General features: G+C 40.2%; 1 long non-coding RNA gene across 1 annotated transcript; it reads left to right on the plus strand.

Moving 5' to 3' along the window:
- Positions 1-4,071: 4,071 nt before the first annotated feature.
- On the plus strand, positions 4,072-12,303 carry LOC122981829. Its single transcript, XR_006403321.1, has 3 exons — positions 4,072-4,275; positions 4,916-4,977; positions 9,581-12,303. It is a non-coding gene; the product is annotated as an uncharacterized LOC122981829 (long non-coding RNA).
- Positions 12,304-13,709: the final 1,406 nt, after the last annotated feature.

Raw genomic sequence — 13,709 nt, forward strand, 5'->3', positions numbered from 1 at the left:
ATTTATTTGCAATTTATAGTTACCAGTTACTTTTCCGATTAAAGGGCAGGTTCACAATTTTTCAAGTGTGTTTTAAAACATCAGTCAGGAGCCCAAATGAACATTAAAGCTGTTTTTCTTGCTGTAATCATTCCTCCTGTTCATACTGACTTAGCTAGCTTCATAATGCACTTACAATGGAAGTGCATTATGAAGCTAATATGAAGCTTCAGCGTCCAAATGAGTCAAATCCAGTAGATATCTTTCAACGTTACAGTCTTTTTAGTGCCAAAGTTCCTCTTTTTGTTACTATACTTCCACCTGCAGCTCAACAGGGAAACACTGTCCGAGGAAACACAAAGCGGGAATTTGATGCTAAAAAGACTGTAAATGTGTCAGATATCCACTTGATATGACTAACTCAGACTGATGAAGCTGAATAGAAGCTTCACACAGACTTTTAAATGACTGTGTGGACACACTGTGGATTTTATCCTCCATCACTTCCATTGAAAACACATTTGAAGGATCTTTTAATATCCAGTATGAACAGGAGGAATGATTACAGCGAGGAAAACCTCTTTCACTGCTCATATGGACACCTGACTGCTGGTTTAACACACACTTTAAAAATCGTGAACCTGTCCTTTAAAGAGTGAACGATTCAAACTACAGACTGTACTGTACTTTATGTCTGCACTATTCTATCAAATGGAAAATATTCTACATGTCTGCTGCCTCATTTTAGACACAAAACTCAACCTGACAGATTAAACAAAACCAAAGTGATGCCGACAGATGTCTTGATGTCTTTAGAACGAGACAAACTCCTGCGATGTTGACGAGACCTCGGTCAGACTGATCAGACGTCAACGCCGCGTGTATGATTAAAACTACTGTACAGATCCAGATTCTGGAGGAAACATGTTCATTCAACCCTGTCATCTAAGCAGATGAAATGTGTGTGTGTGTGCGTGGGTGCGTGTAACAGTAGCTGGTTGGACAGGAAGGAAGGAGTTGTGTGTCTCGTGCAGCCTGCAGTCTGATCCCGAGGACGACAGTTTAATTATAGAACAAGCATGTCAAGATGATATCTGCGTCTGTCTGGAGGACCGGCTCTGTGTGTGTGTGTGTGTGTGTGTGTGTGTGTGTGTGTGTGTTTAACTATAGATCAGCTGTAGATTCTGATCATCTGATATTAAATGTCTCGGTAGTGATGTGAGACCTGTAAACACATCATATCAGTAGTCCTGACATCTAACTTAAATTATTTATCCCCCGTTACATTTTTTAGGTGACATCACAATGAGTTTCACTGTGTCCTCATGTGGTAGCTAAAATATAAAATAACGGAGGTGTGAAGACGCCGTTAGCCGCCACCGAAAGAGGAGAAATATGACTCCAGGTGAGAACAAAGCATCTTCACTGAGAGGACGAGACTTCGTGCTAACGCTAAGGTAGCTCTCCAAACTGTCAGCTGGCTGCTTGTTAAACTACAACATCTTATTTTCTTCTTCTACACATGTTAAACACAGAGGATGGACCATGTGGCTGTGGAGGCGTTTGGAACAAACAGATTTGTTCTTAAAATGCATGTACGAGTGATTTAAGAACATTTATTCATCAGTTTACATACTTGTGTTCTTCACAGAGGAGAAACACTCACAATTACAATAATAAAGTCTTAATCTGAATTCATTTAGAGCTTAAATATGATACCAAAATCAACAAAAACTACATATATAACTAAAACAAACAATGCAAAATGAATATTCTGTTTACCATATTATCATCATCATCATAGCTGCCGGTTTACTGAGACGTTTTGTTAGATTTTACGGTTTTTATTGGCATATTTTGGTGCAACAGCTTCTCTAAAGTCTCACTGCATCAGCCGCTTCAGCGTGTCTGCAGCTTTCTGTCCAGCGTCACGTCGTGTTTCAGTTGACGTTGGTGTAACATCACCTACTGAAGGTACTGTAATATTCTCTCCTCTAATGTCTCAGCGGCTGTCACATCCTTGACCGCCTCCCGTCACAAACCACTTTGCTTTCAGAGAGATGTTTTTTTATCTAACTTCATGTCAAAGCTTGTTCTCCTCTTTATTTCTGTCACAGTGCAGAGCAGGAGACTCATTTATAAAACAGTGTGTAGCATCTAAATCAAAAAAGTGTACGTGCATACTAAAGCTGAAAATGGCGTGCGCCCAAAAATAATCAGATTTATAAACTGTGGACACACACGAATGCACATATTTTTCCTCTTTATAATTCACAATCAACTTGAAAATGTGCTCACATGGACGACCTTATATCTCACCCCCTTTCACTCCCACAATAAACCTTAAATGGTCAATGCAAAAAGCCGGCTGCAGCAAACAAAACAATTCATTAAACCAAACAAAGTGGTCAGACATGGAGGTCGGTGCCAAGAAGCGCATTGCTGCACACAGTCAGGGTATGTGTAGGCAGAGGGACACTGGAGTTCACCGCCTGGTATTTGTTAAGTACTTCCTGTATATAGACACATACACGACTGATGAGACCACATGCTCAATATCTAAAAACACCATAAACACTATATTCATTTATATTTGCTTCAAAATCCATCATACAGGTGTTTCTCTGGTTGTCACAGTCCATGTACGAGTGCAGGTGGTGAAGATGTGGCGGTGAGGTGACTGGAGGAGGCGGAGCATGTGTGGCCGCACACAAAACTATGAAAACTAAAAGAATACTTGGTGATATATGCGCAGTATTACAAGACATTATTAATAATCTACTAACAGTCAGTTCTGCAATTCTTTAAAGCTATTTGATGAAGTCTTGGATTCTGTTACCAATTATGATCATTTCATCATTAACATGGTTGAGGTGAAAAGGAATCAATATATTCATGCTTAACATCGGAGGAAAGACAAGCCAGACCTTCCTGAATCCTGCCGCCTGCCACAACTGACCAGCAGCGTGAGCGCCGTACGGTCCGGCCTCTCCGCTGTGCTGACGGTCGGTAATGTGATGATGAGACAGCACTGATGAAATATTGAGCAGAATTTGATTTGAGATTTGAATTGGCTTATGTCTTAAAATTAAAAGGTGCTCACGGAACAGTTTTGGCTCAATAGCACAAGTACAAATAACACTGCTAGCTTGAATGTTCTTGATAAAGTGGATCCATAATTAATGTTTGATATTAAGTGAATTTAAATGTGTATATGTGTGTGTGTGTGTGTGTGTGTGTGTGTGTGTGTGTGTGTGAGAGAGAGAGAGAGAGAGAGAGAGAGGATGAGAGCATTGCGTGAGAAGGAGGTGCACTCGCTCTCTTCAATGTTACTCGACCACCCACTGACCTTCTCCTGTGTGTCTGTGTATGTGTGTGTGTGTGTGTGTGTGTGTGTTAAAGCACACAGTTGCATGCCAGCATGCACCATGTGCATCTGTTTGACTGCATGGTCAAACACATTGTGTCATGTGTGTGTGTGTGTGTGTGTGTGTGTGTGTGTGTGTGTGTGTGTGTTAAAGCACACAGTTGCATGCCAGCATGCAGCATGTGCATCTGTTTGACTGCACAGTCAAACATATTGTGTTGTGTTGTGTGTGTGTGTGTGTGTGTGTGTGTGTGTGTGTGTGTGTGTGTGTGTGTTTGCTCTTGTACTTCTGTTTTTGTGGGGACTGATTAGTTTTAGACTTTGACAGTAAGGACATTTTCTCTGGTCTTCACTTCTTCAAAGGTTCTGTCCTGTGTACAGAACAGGAAACATATAACAATACAACTGATTTACAGATAATCGCACAAAAAAAAGAATACAGGAAAACAAATTAAAAGGAAAGAAAATGTTGTACTTTGTTTGTTTTAAAATGTTCTTTCTTTTTCGTTTGTCACTTGTCCATGTTTGTGAGCATTTGCACGGACGTCAATGAGCAGAACTAAATGTTTCACTGCAGGGACTCAATGTGTCAACAGCATATATGATGTGTAGGTGCTACCTCAAACCCAAGCTAACGCTAGCTTACAAGGAACGCTGAGCGCTGCACACTTTGAGCTACTTTAGCTAAATTGTGCTAACAGGGCAGGTATCATAATCAAGTAACATTAAACTTAATGAAATATTGTGACATTAATCTGACTTTTGAGACCATAATGACTCATCGAAAACAATGATTGACTTATTATTTCTGGAGAGGAGTTGAATGGGAGTCAGTTGGAGCATCTGGCGGTACTTTAAGGTATTTCAGCCTCAGGACGTGGGAGCTGCTGGTCAGCGCCATCTTTTCAGTTTGGAACCAGGACCTTCAGGTAAGGAGTCCAAGTGTTGCCTTTAATGCTTTGGAAACACGCCTCAGACCCAAGCTAATGCTAGCTTACTGGGAACACTGAGCGCTGCACACTTGGGCTAATGTTAGCTACTTTAGCTAAATTGTGCTAACAGGGCAGGTATCATAATCAAGTAACATTAAACATAATGAAATATTGCGACATTAATCTGACTCAGTGTGAATCCCAGAGCCAGGGGGAGCAGCAGGTGAGCCAAAAGTATCAAAATCGATGCAACAGAACCACAGACATTGTCTTTTTTATTCCACCTATGTCTACATTACCTGTGTAATTGGGGTGTCTTGCTAGTAATGTAGCCTGGAGCTGCTGGCCAAGTTGTCTTCAGCTGCCCACTTTGTCTGGACTCCAGTATTCTTTAACTGGAGTAGTCTACTACCTGACTCTTGGTTTGCAGATCATCAGATTAATGTCTGGTAATTTAATTAAACACAAAAATCTTAAACCTTGAAACACATAAACCAGCTAAGCATGATTTAATCTGAAAAAATAAGTCCCTAAAATTATATTTTTACACAGGAGATGCTGAGTTACCTGAAACAAGTGCATATGCATACATTTGCTAACACAAGACATTTTTGTTGTGTTTATATTTTCATTTCAGAGATTTCCTGCTTCCCACAGCTGTGGCAGAAGACTCGATGCGGTAGATGGCTCAGAAAACTAGTAAGTGGGACCTTCGAGTGCATATTACTTCCTAAAGGTCAAGAATGAATATCTGTGGTTAAATTATCACTCTTGCTTCTCCATCGCTGCCGGCGCTGAAGAGGATTGTGTTTTCTGCTCGGTGTCTCTCTCTCAGGGTGTGTTTGTTGTCTGCAGTCGGTCTGTCCCAGAGGGGTGGAGCACTCAAGACCTCCAACAGCTGAATTTTAGCAGCTTCTGCAAATGCAAATGCAGCCTCAGAGGACCCCTCCTCCTCCTAATCCATTCATTTCTCTCTCTCTCTCTCTCTCTTTCTCCCCTTCCTTTCTTTCTTGTCCTCTTTTCTTTATTCCCTCTCTTCCCTCTCTCTATCGACCCATACTTTTCATCCCTCTCTTCCTCTTCCTCCCCCTGCACACTTCCTCTCCAACCATCTCCCTCTTTCCACTTCATTGTCTTCATCTTTCTCTTCATTCCTCCTCCTCCTCCTCCTCCTCCCCCTCTCTTCTCCTCCCTTCCTTCTCCTCCCTCTATAGCTTTTAAATACATAAATATAGACCTCCACATAGTAAAACTCTTCCTCCTCCTCCTCCCTCCACTTACTGTCTTTTTCTCTGCTTCTCAGTCGATATACATCCTCCTCCTCACCCATCCCTCTCTCTCTCTCTCTCGATCCATATCTTTTTAAACCCTCTCCTCCTCTCTTGGTCTCTCCATCTCTCCGTCTTCTCTCCGTCTTTTCGGGCTTTTAAACGCAGAACTTGTGTGTTGTGTCTGAATTTGGCTCATTCTGTGCGAGTGTCTCATCTATCATGCATGAGTGTTAAATTATAAACTGTGGGTCACTGCGCCGCCCTCAGCGAACATCCTTTGCCTCCGAGAGAGAGAGACAAATACAGACAGAGAGAGAGAGAGAGAGAGAGAGAGAGAGAGAGAGAGTTAACATTAGGTGGATATCAGGTCTTGATGTTATCGGGGAACACACTGAAGTTGACCACTCTACATTTATCCTGCAGCAGGATTTTATGTTGTCATGTTGCAGCTTCTCTTTACTCTGTCCCGAGGTTTAGAGTTTGGATTCTAGATCTATTTATGGAATCTGAATCCTACAGAGTCCCGAATTATAAATATACTATATTTTTTATCTTGTATGCACACGGTATGGATCTTATACGTGCCATATCTTGTTATCAGAGACTGTTTTCCTCAGAAAAACGATAGTTGTAACAGGAAATACCCCAAAAGGACTTGTGTTTATGTTCAAGCGACGTAGTAATTATGACTCTTCTTCATCAGGAGTTAAGGGGAAGGGAGGAGGTTGGTGTGGATGGATGAGTCAACAAAACATCAAACTTTAAACTGGAAGACCACAAATCACTCTCTGTTTCCTTCTGACAATCAATATTGGGGTTTTTTTTAATCATCGTTTCCTGACTTTAAAGGGGAACTCCACCAATTTTTTCACATAAAAGTGTGTTTCCAGGTGTTGGGGAGTTACTACTGTACATGTGAAAACGTTATACATAACCACAAAGTGTGAAATCTGATAGATTGCCTCAAATAATGTCACTTGATTTCAGGTTATATCGTGCTTAGCTGGTTTGTGTTTAAAGTGTTTAAAAGTTTAAGATTTTTGTGTTTAATGAAATTACCACAAACTAAATTGATTCTCTGCAAACCAAGAGTCAGGTAGTACTCCAGTTCAAGAGTACTGGTTGGTATCTTTGGGTCCAGGCAAGCGATGTGTTCACTCTATACTTGAAGGCAACCTGGTAGATAAATTTGGTGAATCTAGCACAGTGGTGTGTCATCTGCATATTAATGATTTCTTGTGTACAGATTAAGCAAACAAGATGTAACATGTTAATCAGTGATCTTTAGAGGTGTTGGTAGGTGTATTTTTAAACTTTAGAACCAGGCTAGTTGTTTCTGTCTTTTTCAAGTCTTTATGCTAAGCTAGGCTAACCACATGCTAATTCTAGCTCTGTACTTAAAGCAACAGCAAAAATCCACAGAGTTAAAATATTGGATTGTAACATGAAGAGTAGAAACTATAAAACACAATAAACAGACTCATATACCCTCAAACAATATTTGCCCAAAAATTTAGCTATATAAATTATCAGAAACCAAACCTACGCTGTCAGATACAGGAAGGTGTTACTATTTCCTGTAAATGTGAAGCAGCATCGACTCGACACCGAGCTCCTCCTGAATCACACTCAGTCACCTGACTGGCACTCAGGTGTGGCAGCACACTGCTAAAATAATCCAGGCTAACCTCTGCAGAACTATTTACACCTCTGCATTAATCATTCATTGAGAAGGAACTCTTATAAATTACACATGACACAAACACTCACCGGCAGGCTACATGCTACGTTAGCACCGCTTCCACTGCAGAGACAAAGACGCTGCAGGGTTTGATTTCTGAATCAAAACGATTGGTTGAAAACAGTCTTCAGACCCTTTACTTCAAGGGAAACTTCAGTATTTTTAACCTGGACCCTATTTTCCCATCTTTTTGTATCTAAGTGACTAATGGGGACATGCTGCAGCCGGCAGCCACAAAACGAGCTGCAGTGTAATCTGACGGAGCGATAGCGCCAATGTACGTCCACTAAAAGTGTTTTTGCCACTGACAGACTATGATTGTTATTATTAGTGTCTGACAACATTATGGGAAAGGACCATACAGCTAAATAAAACGTTTTCTTTACCTTTCGCTTAATCCGGTCTGTTTGTTATTGTGTCCAACCAAGTCTCGCTTTCTATAATGCTGTCGGGGTTCATTTCACAATAATGACCTGCTCGCTGTACATTCTCCCACTTATTACACATCTATTTACCAAAGAAATCAATAATTTGACACAAGGTATTGATTCAATTCAATTATTTTAATGATTAAAAAATAATTAGCTTGCTTCCGCTAAAAAAAATAGTCCGTTAAATTCTATAGTTGGAACTGTTTCCCTCAAAGTTAGTATTTCTGCTGCTGTTCCCTGAATTGGAGGACAAGCTTTTGCTCCACTTTTCCCTTTCTGTACTAGTAGGAGTCCAGTAGCTCCTCAGGCTGCCCTCACATCTGTGCCCAGTCACACAGATTATCTCCCTACTCTCAAGACCAGCCTGAGAGAGGAGCGGGACAGCTGTGCTCCTCAAGCTGTGATTGGTGTACCTGCTTGAAATCCCGGCCGACTGGCTGATTTGTGGTAACATTTGCCAAAGGAAATTGTGCCCTACGGGCTCACAAGAGTACCACATTGCTTGTCTGTTCAGCAGATGTTGGTCTTTTTTTAGTGAGTGAAGGTAGAAAGCTTTAGCGTCAGGAGGGCAAAGAGACATTATTTTAAAAAAACAGGGCAGTTTGGATCGTCAGGCTCAGTAAAGATGCACCGCCTGTGATTTTCTTTATGCTGATCTTTGGCATCTCTGTGGTTTTTGGTCTCAGCTTGTGGAGGAAAGAAATGTACTCATTGCCATTTTCGTCCTGTTTCAAAATGAAAGAGTCCCAACGTTAATCCTCGATTGCCATCTCTGCCTCATCTCGGCAGATACAGCTGTACATCGAACCACACTTTACAGACCAGTCCTGTTAGGAGACGGCACCGCTGAACACCTGAGGAGCCGAATATCTGTAGCTGATATGGAGGGCTGGTGCAAGCTGAGGTCTTTCCCGTTTTTGCGAAGGTTTTTGATCACAGATTTAAACAATGAAGGTAGCACAATTCAAATGGCCCTAACTGCCATGTAACCGCCAATAGAGTACGTTTTTCCGTACTCTGACTGCAGCACCTGATTGAGGTTTTAACTGTTGAAGTCTGTTGACATTTTCTTTTCGATCAACCAGTCTTTAAACACGTATAGTTCATACTGTTCCATCTATTGTTTATTTCATGTCTGTCTTCTTCAATATTGGTCGTTTAAGAGTCGTTTAGCTCTTTGGGTCTTTAAACCTCTCTCACTTCTTCTGCACTGTTTTCTTCTCTTTCTCTTTTCTTTACTGGGGACAGTTCAGCCATTAACCCAAAATCAAAAGTTTTGTGCTCCAAATATATTAAAATTAATATATAAGAAAATTATTCCATGGTGTTTTCTGATGGGGTCTGATGGAAAACTAACGTTTTTCGCCACAGGGTGTTGCAGTTGAGCTGCAGTTGGTAATTGATATAATTGGACGTTGGCCTTCAAAGCAGCGGTCTGCAGCATAATTGACCAATCAGAATCGAGTATTCAACAAAGCAGTGTAATATACTTGATTGACTGATTGGTTTTTATCTTGTTTGCTGCACAATTACAGAGAGAATAGTTTTGTATTACTGTGTATTATTTTAAGAAATGAGTTCATGTAAGTAGCTTTTCATAGTGACTGCTGCTTTTTTTAAGGTCAACAGTAAAATAAGCTTCACTTCATGGATCATCATTACATTATATACATCAACACAGTCAGAGAGATTTTATTACTTTTTCTCTCTCGAGGCTTCAGACCAGACTATTAGAGAGGGAGGAAGAGGAGGATATTAGAGATTGTGATTCCACAGAGATGACGAAGCGTGAAGTGTTTGTTGATGAGATGAGTTTTTAATCTTATGACTGATGACGGGGAGTGACTCTTCTGTTTTAGGGAGGAAAATGGAGAGCTGGTGGCGTGATGACAGGACAGAGATGCTGCAAGGATGGAAAAAGACAGTTTTATCCCAGAAAAAATGTCTTTGAAAATCACCAGTAAAACACGCTCACTGTGAACTGGTTTGATGACGTCCAGGCCACATGAAGGACACTGTGAGTCACGTCGGGATCAGACATGAACTGCACTTTAAAGTCTTGTCCGCCGGCATTTAAACAACCTAAAACTAAAGGACAGTTTTGCCCTCAGTGTCCTGGATGACAACGAGAATATGTCGGGAACTCGTCTTGCGGGGACTGATTCAGGAAGGACGGTGATGCTGCAGGTTTTTTTGGGATGAGTTTTAACCTCACAGCAGCCGCTGACAAAGTGACTGCTGCTGTCCTGACTGCAAAGTAAAGGTCAGTCCAGTGTGGAGGAGGTGAAAGAGGAAGGATGGAGGGCTGTTCACCAGAGAAGCCTGATTTCAAAAAGTCATATGTGCATATTTTTTATGTACACTATATTTGCAGTATTTCCACAGTGAGAATAAATGATTATACATACAGACAATAACACCTCCCCCAACTCCCCAAACCTGTCAACAACATCTACAGCAACACCTCAAATAATTACAAATAACCTGCCCAGTCAGTGCTCGGTGATAAAAACAGACGCCGTCCCTGCAAGACGAGAAATCACCGTCATGCAACAAGGAGAGTGATTAGGTTACAACAACCAAAAGATAACGAGAGAGAAAAAAACAAGAAAAAGCCAATTATCTCTCCAGCAAATCCCCTTATTTCTGTTAATCAATTGACCTTCTTTCTTCTATATAATATTTGGCAGTTAGTCAATCCTGCCAGCTGGGTATTTCCAGTCCCTCGTGGCACATAATGTACAAAATAAACTCCATATTTGACTATATTTCCTTGTGTATATTTTTTATGAAAACAAACACCTTTTTTTCACCTTGTGGGAATCATGGGAACCACTTCCAGTTTGTAGGAAATAAATAATGTGGGAACAGCCAGTCACACCTTAAAAGGAAAGTTTGATATGTTGGGAAATCGTCTTATTTTCTTTCTCGTCGAGACTCAAAGGAGTCCAGTGAAACCAGCAGCAGACTGAGATGTTTGGTTATTTTTGTTTCTGACTAAATTGTGCTTTTTTTTGTGTGAAACACTGGATACTTTTACCTTGGACGTTACCTGTGACTGAGGTGTTTTAAAGGGTCAAACAGGTCAAACAGGTTTGTAACCACCGGGTTAAACCATCCGTTCTAACTGGTATCCAGAAGGCTCAGACTGGTCTCCTCTCAGTGAACTCTGAGGACGTCTGGGAGTTCCCTGTTTGTCTGGGAAATGTCAGTCCACTCAGCACCACTGCCTATATATAGACACACACACACACACACACACACACACACACACACACACACACACACACACACACGTCTTCCTCTGGATTCCTCGTGTTTTTCATGTTCTGTCCTGCCCTCTCTCTCCTCCGTCTCCTCCGTCCTCCTCGGCTGCATGGGGCCGCTCTGCATCATTAATGAGGTCTCACACACACACACACACACACACACACACACGCACACACGCACACACAGTGTGTCTCCTCTTACGATCAATACGTCCACAAAAAGCCTTTCCTCTGAGTCTCCCTCCTCTCCTTTTTCTTCTCTCTTCACTCTTCCTCTCACACCATCAGAAGAAAATCAAGACAGATTCTATTTTATTCTGTTCTGTTATTTGTATTATTATTATTTTAACTATTAATAACTATTATTTGAACTACTGTTGCTGTACTCCGCTCTGCTACTTGTTCTATTAAAGGAACAGTTCAACATTTTAGGAAATAGTCGTGTTTTCTTCCTCTCTGAGAATGAGATGTTCAGGTTATGCTTAGCTTAGCGTTTAGCTTAGCTTAGCATCTCCCAAAAACCACAAAATGTTTTTCTTCATTTCTGTTTGTGTACTAAACAAACAAGGTTAATCAGTGAACTTTACAGGTGTTTGTAGGTGTATTTCATTTCTTCTTTTCTCTCTTCTCTTTGCTTCTCTCAAATCAGATTATTAATTATAGTTAATTAGCTGGTTTTTATTCCTCTGTCATACCAAAGATCTGACCCATTCCACTATTTTACAAAACCTGAATCTTCTGGTAACACAAAAACAAAAGAACATCAGTTATAAGTATTTATATGCTGGTCGGTCCATCAACTCCAGAATGACTCCTGAAGTGTTTTCAGTCTCTTCCGTGTGAGTCGATGTTTTGGGCTCTTGCAGTGATGACTGATCCTGTCGTTTATTCATATAACTTATTATGTTCATTATTATCTAAGTTATATGACCTGTTTTTGTTTTTTTCTGCTCTTTATGTTTTGTTTTAATCTCTATAGTGATGTAAAGTTTCTGTATTCACATTTCAAATTTATTCTTCAATCGATGTTACTGAACACAGAAAGTCAGGACTCTCCTGGGTAATATAACCATCCCACAGGTTTATATTATCATTACATATATATATATATATTATATTGTTGCCATGGTGCCATCGTTAATGACTTTACTCCAAAGTGAACTGATTCAATCAGAAGCTAAAGATTACAGTGTTGAGAAAAACACTGTCCGCCATTAGCGGTGCATGTGACCAAATTTTAAGCTTTTTAATTGGATGTTTCTTTGCACTTTGGGAGTCATAATTAACTTTGTAGGAACCAGCAGTGCCTGAAACCGTCTTCACAACTCTGTTGTTCTGTGACAAGTCAATCTTTTTTGTTAAATTTCGTTTTGCAGTAATTAATAAAAGATAAAGTAAAAAAATGCTTCATCAATCAGAGTTGTGGAACAACGTGCACAAGTCCTTCGACCGACTGAGAGCCAGTATCACAAATACATATTTCTCGTCAGCCGGCTTTCTTCCAGATCAAGTTACAGATTCCATAACTGAGACACAACAAACCTCATAGTTCCCACATCACATCCAACCACTGCTGTACAGACATCTACAGAAACAATACAGATGTGTCCTGGTGAGAAGTTTTCATTACTATCGTCTTTCCGTTAATCTTTTGTCACTTCTCTCTTTCTCTTGAGCTTTTCTTCTCTCAGGTGGCAAAGATTGAGATGTAATTGTGTTTACTTATTTATACTACACACACACACACACACACACACACACACACACACACACTCAGAGGTGGAAAAATCAATGGTTAATCAGGTAGTGAAAGGGGTGTTTGGACTCATGGGACAGTTTGTTTTAGTCCCTATTACTGCTGTATTCCCCCAGGTGAACACACACACACACACACACACACACACACACACACACACACCATAGGTTTACATTAATATCAGAAGAGAGATGAGTGATCTGTAATTCTCATGACTAACCAGTCAGTTTCCTGTGTGGTTTCATTTTCATAATGAAATATTTTATTTATTTTCATATAAATAATAAAACAAACCTGCACTTTGTGAATTTCAACAAAGAAAAGTGTCTGAGTTCTTGGTGGGAAGCCGGTGAGGGATCAACTTCATATCTCTCTGCAGCTGCAGGACAACAGGAGGGTTTGCAAATATATATATTTGTCTTAAAAAATATTTCTTTATTATCTTTAATCTTGTACTTAACAGACTCTGTCTTTATACTTGACCTGATTACATCACATAAATTCTCAAATAAAAGATGGAATTAAATTCAAGTCTCAAATGCCAGATTAGTAACATATAAAGATAATTTCTACTGTAAATGACGTGTTTTTACATCCTTGCTGACTGTTGTTTTGTGATTGTTTACATCCAGACAGACATGTTCAGGTTTCAGTGTTATATCACCACAGCTGATCTTTTACAGGAGTCACGCTGAGTAAAGCTACATGTGTAACGGACACTGATGTACTCGTGACACTAACACGTGTCCTGTTGTATTGTTTTGGTTAATGATCTTCATTTCTGTACAAAAAAAAAAAAAACCCTGAGACAAAACTCTTTGTGAAGGAGTGAAAAGAACATAAAACCGACAGAAAACACAGTGAAAGCAAAGAGATGAAACAAAAGTGAGACATAAAAGACGTCTGAAGTAGCGAGTAGAGCAGGTCGACATGTGGTTAGCAAGTTGAGAAAAATACCAAAGA

Source organism: Thunnus albacares, chromosome 5 (genome assembly GCF_914725855.1).
Source record: "Thunnus albacares chromosome 5, fThuAlb1.1, whole genome shotgun sequence".
Lineage (NCBI taxonomy): Eukaryota > Metazoa > Chordata > Actinopteri > Scombriformes > Scombridae > Thunnus > Thunnus albacares.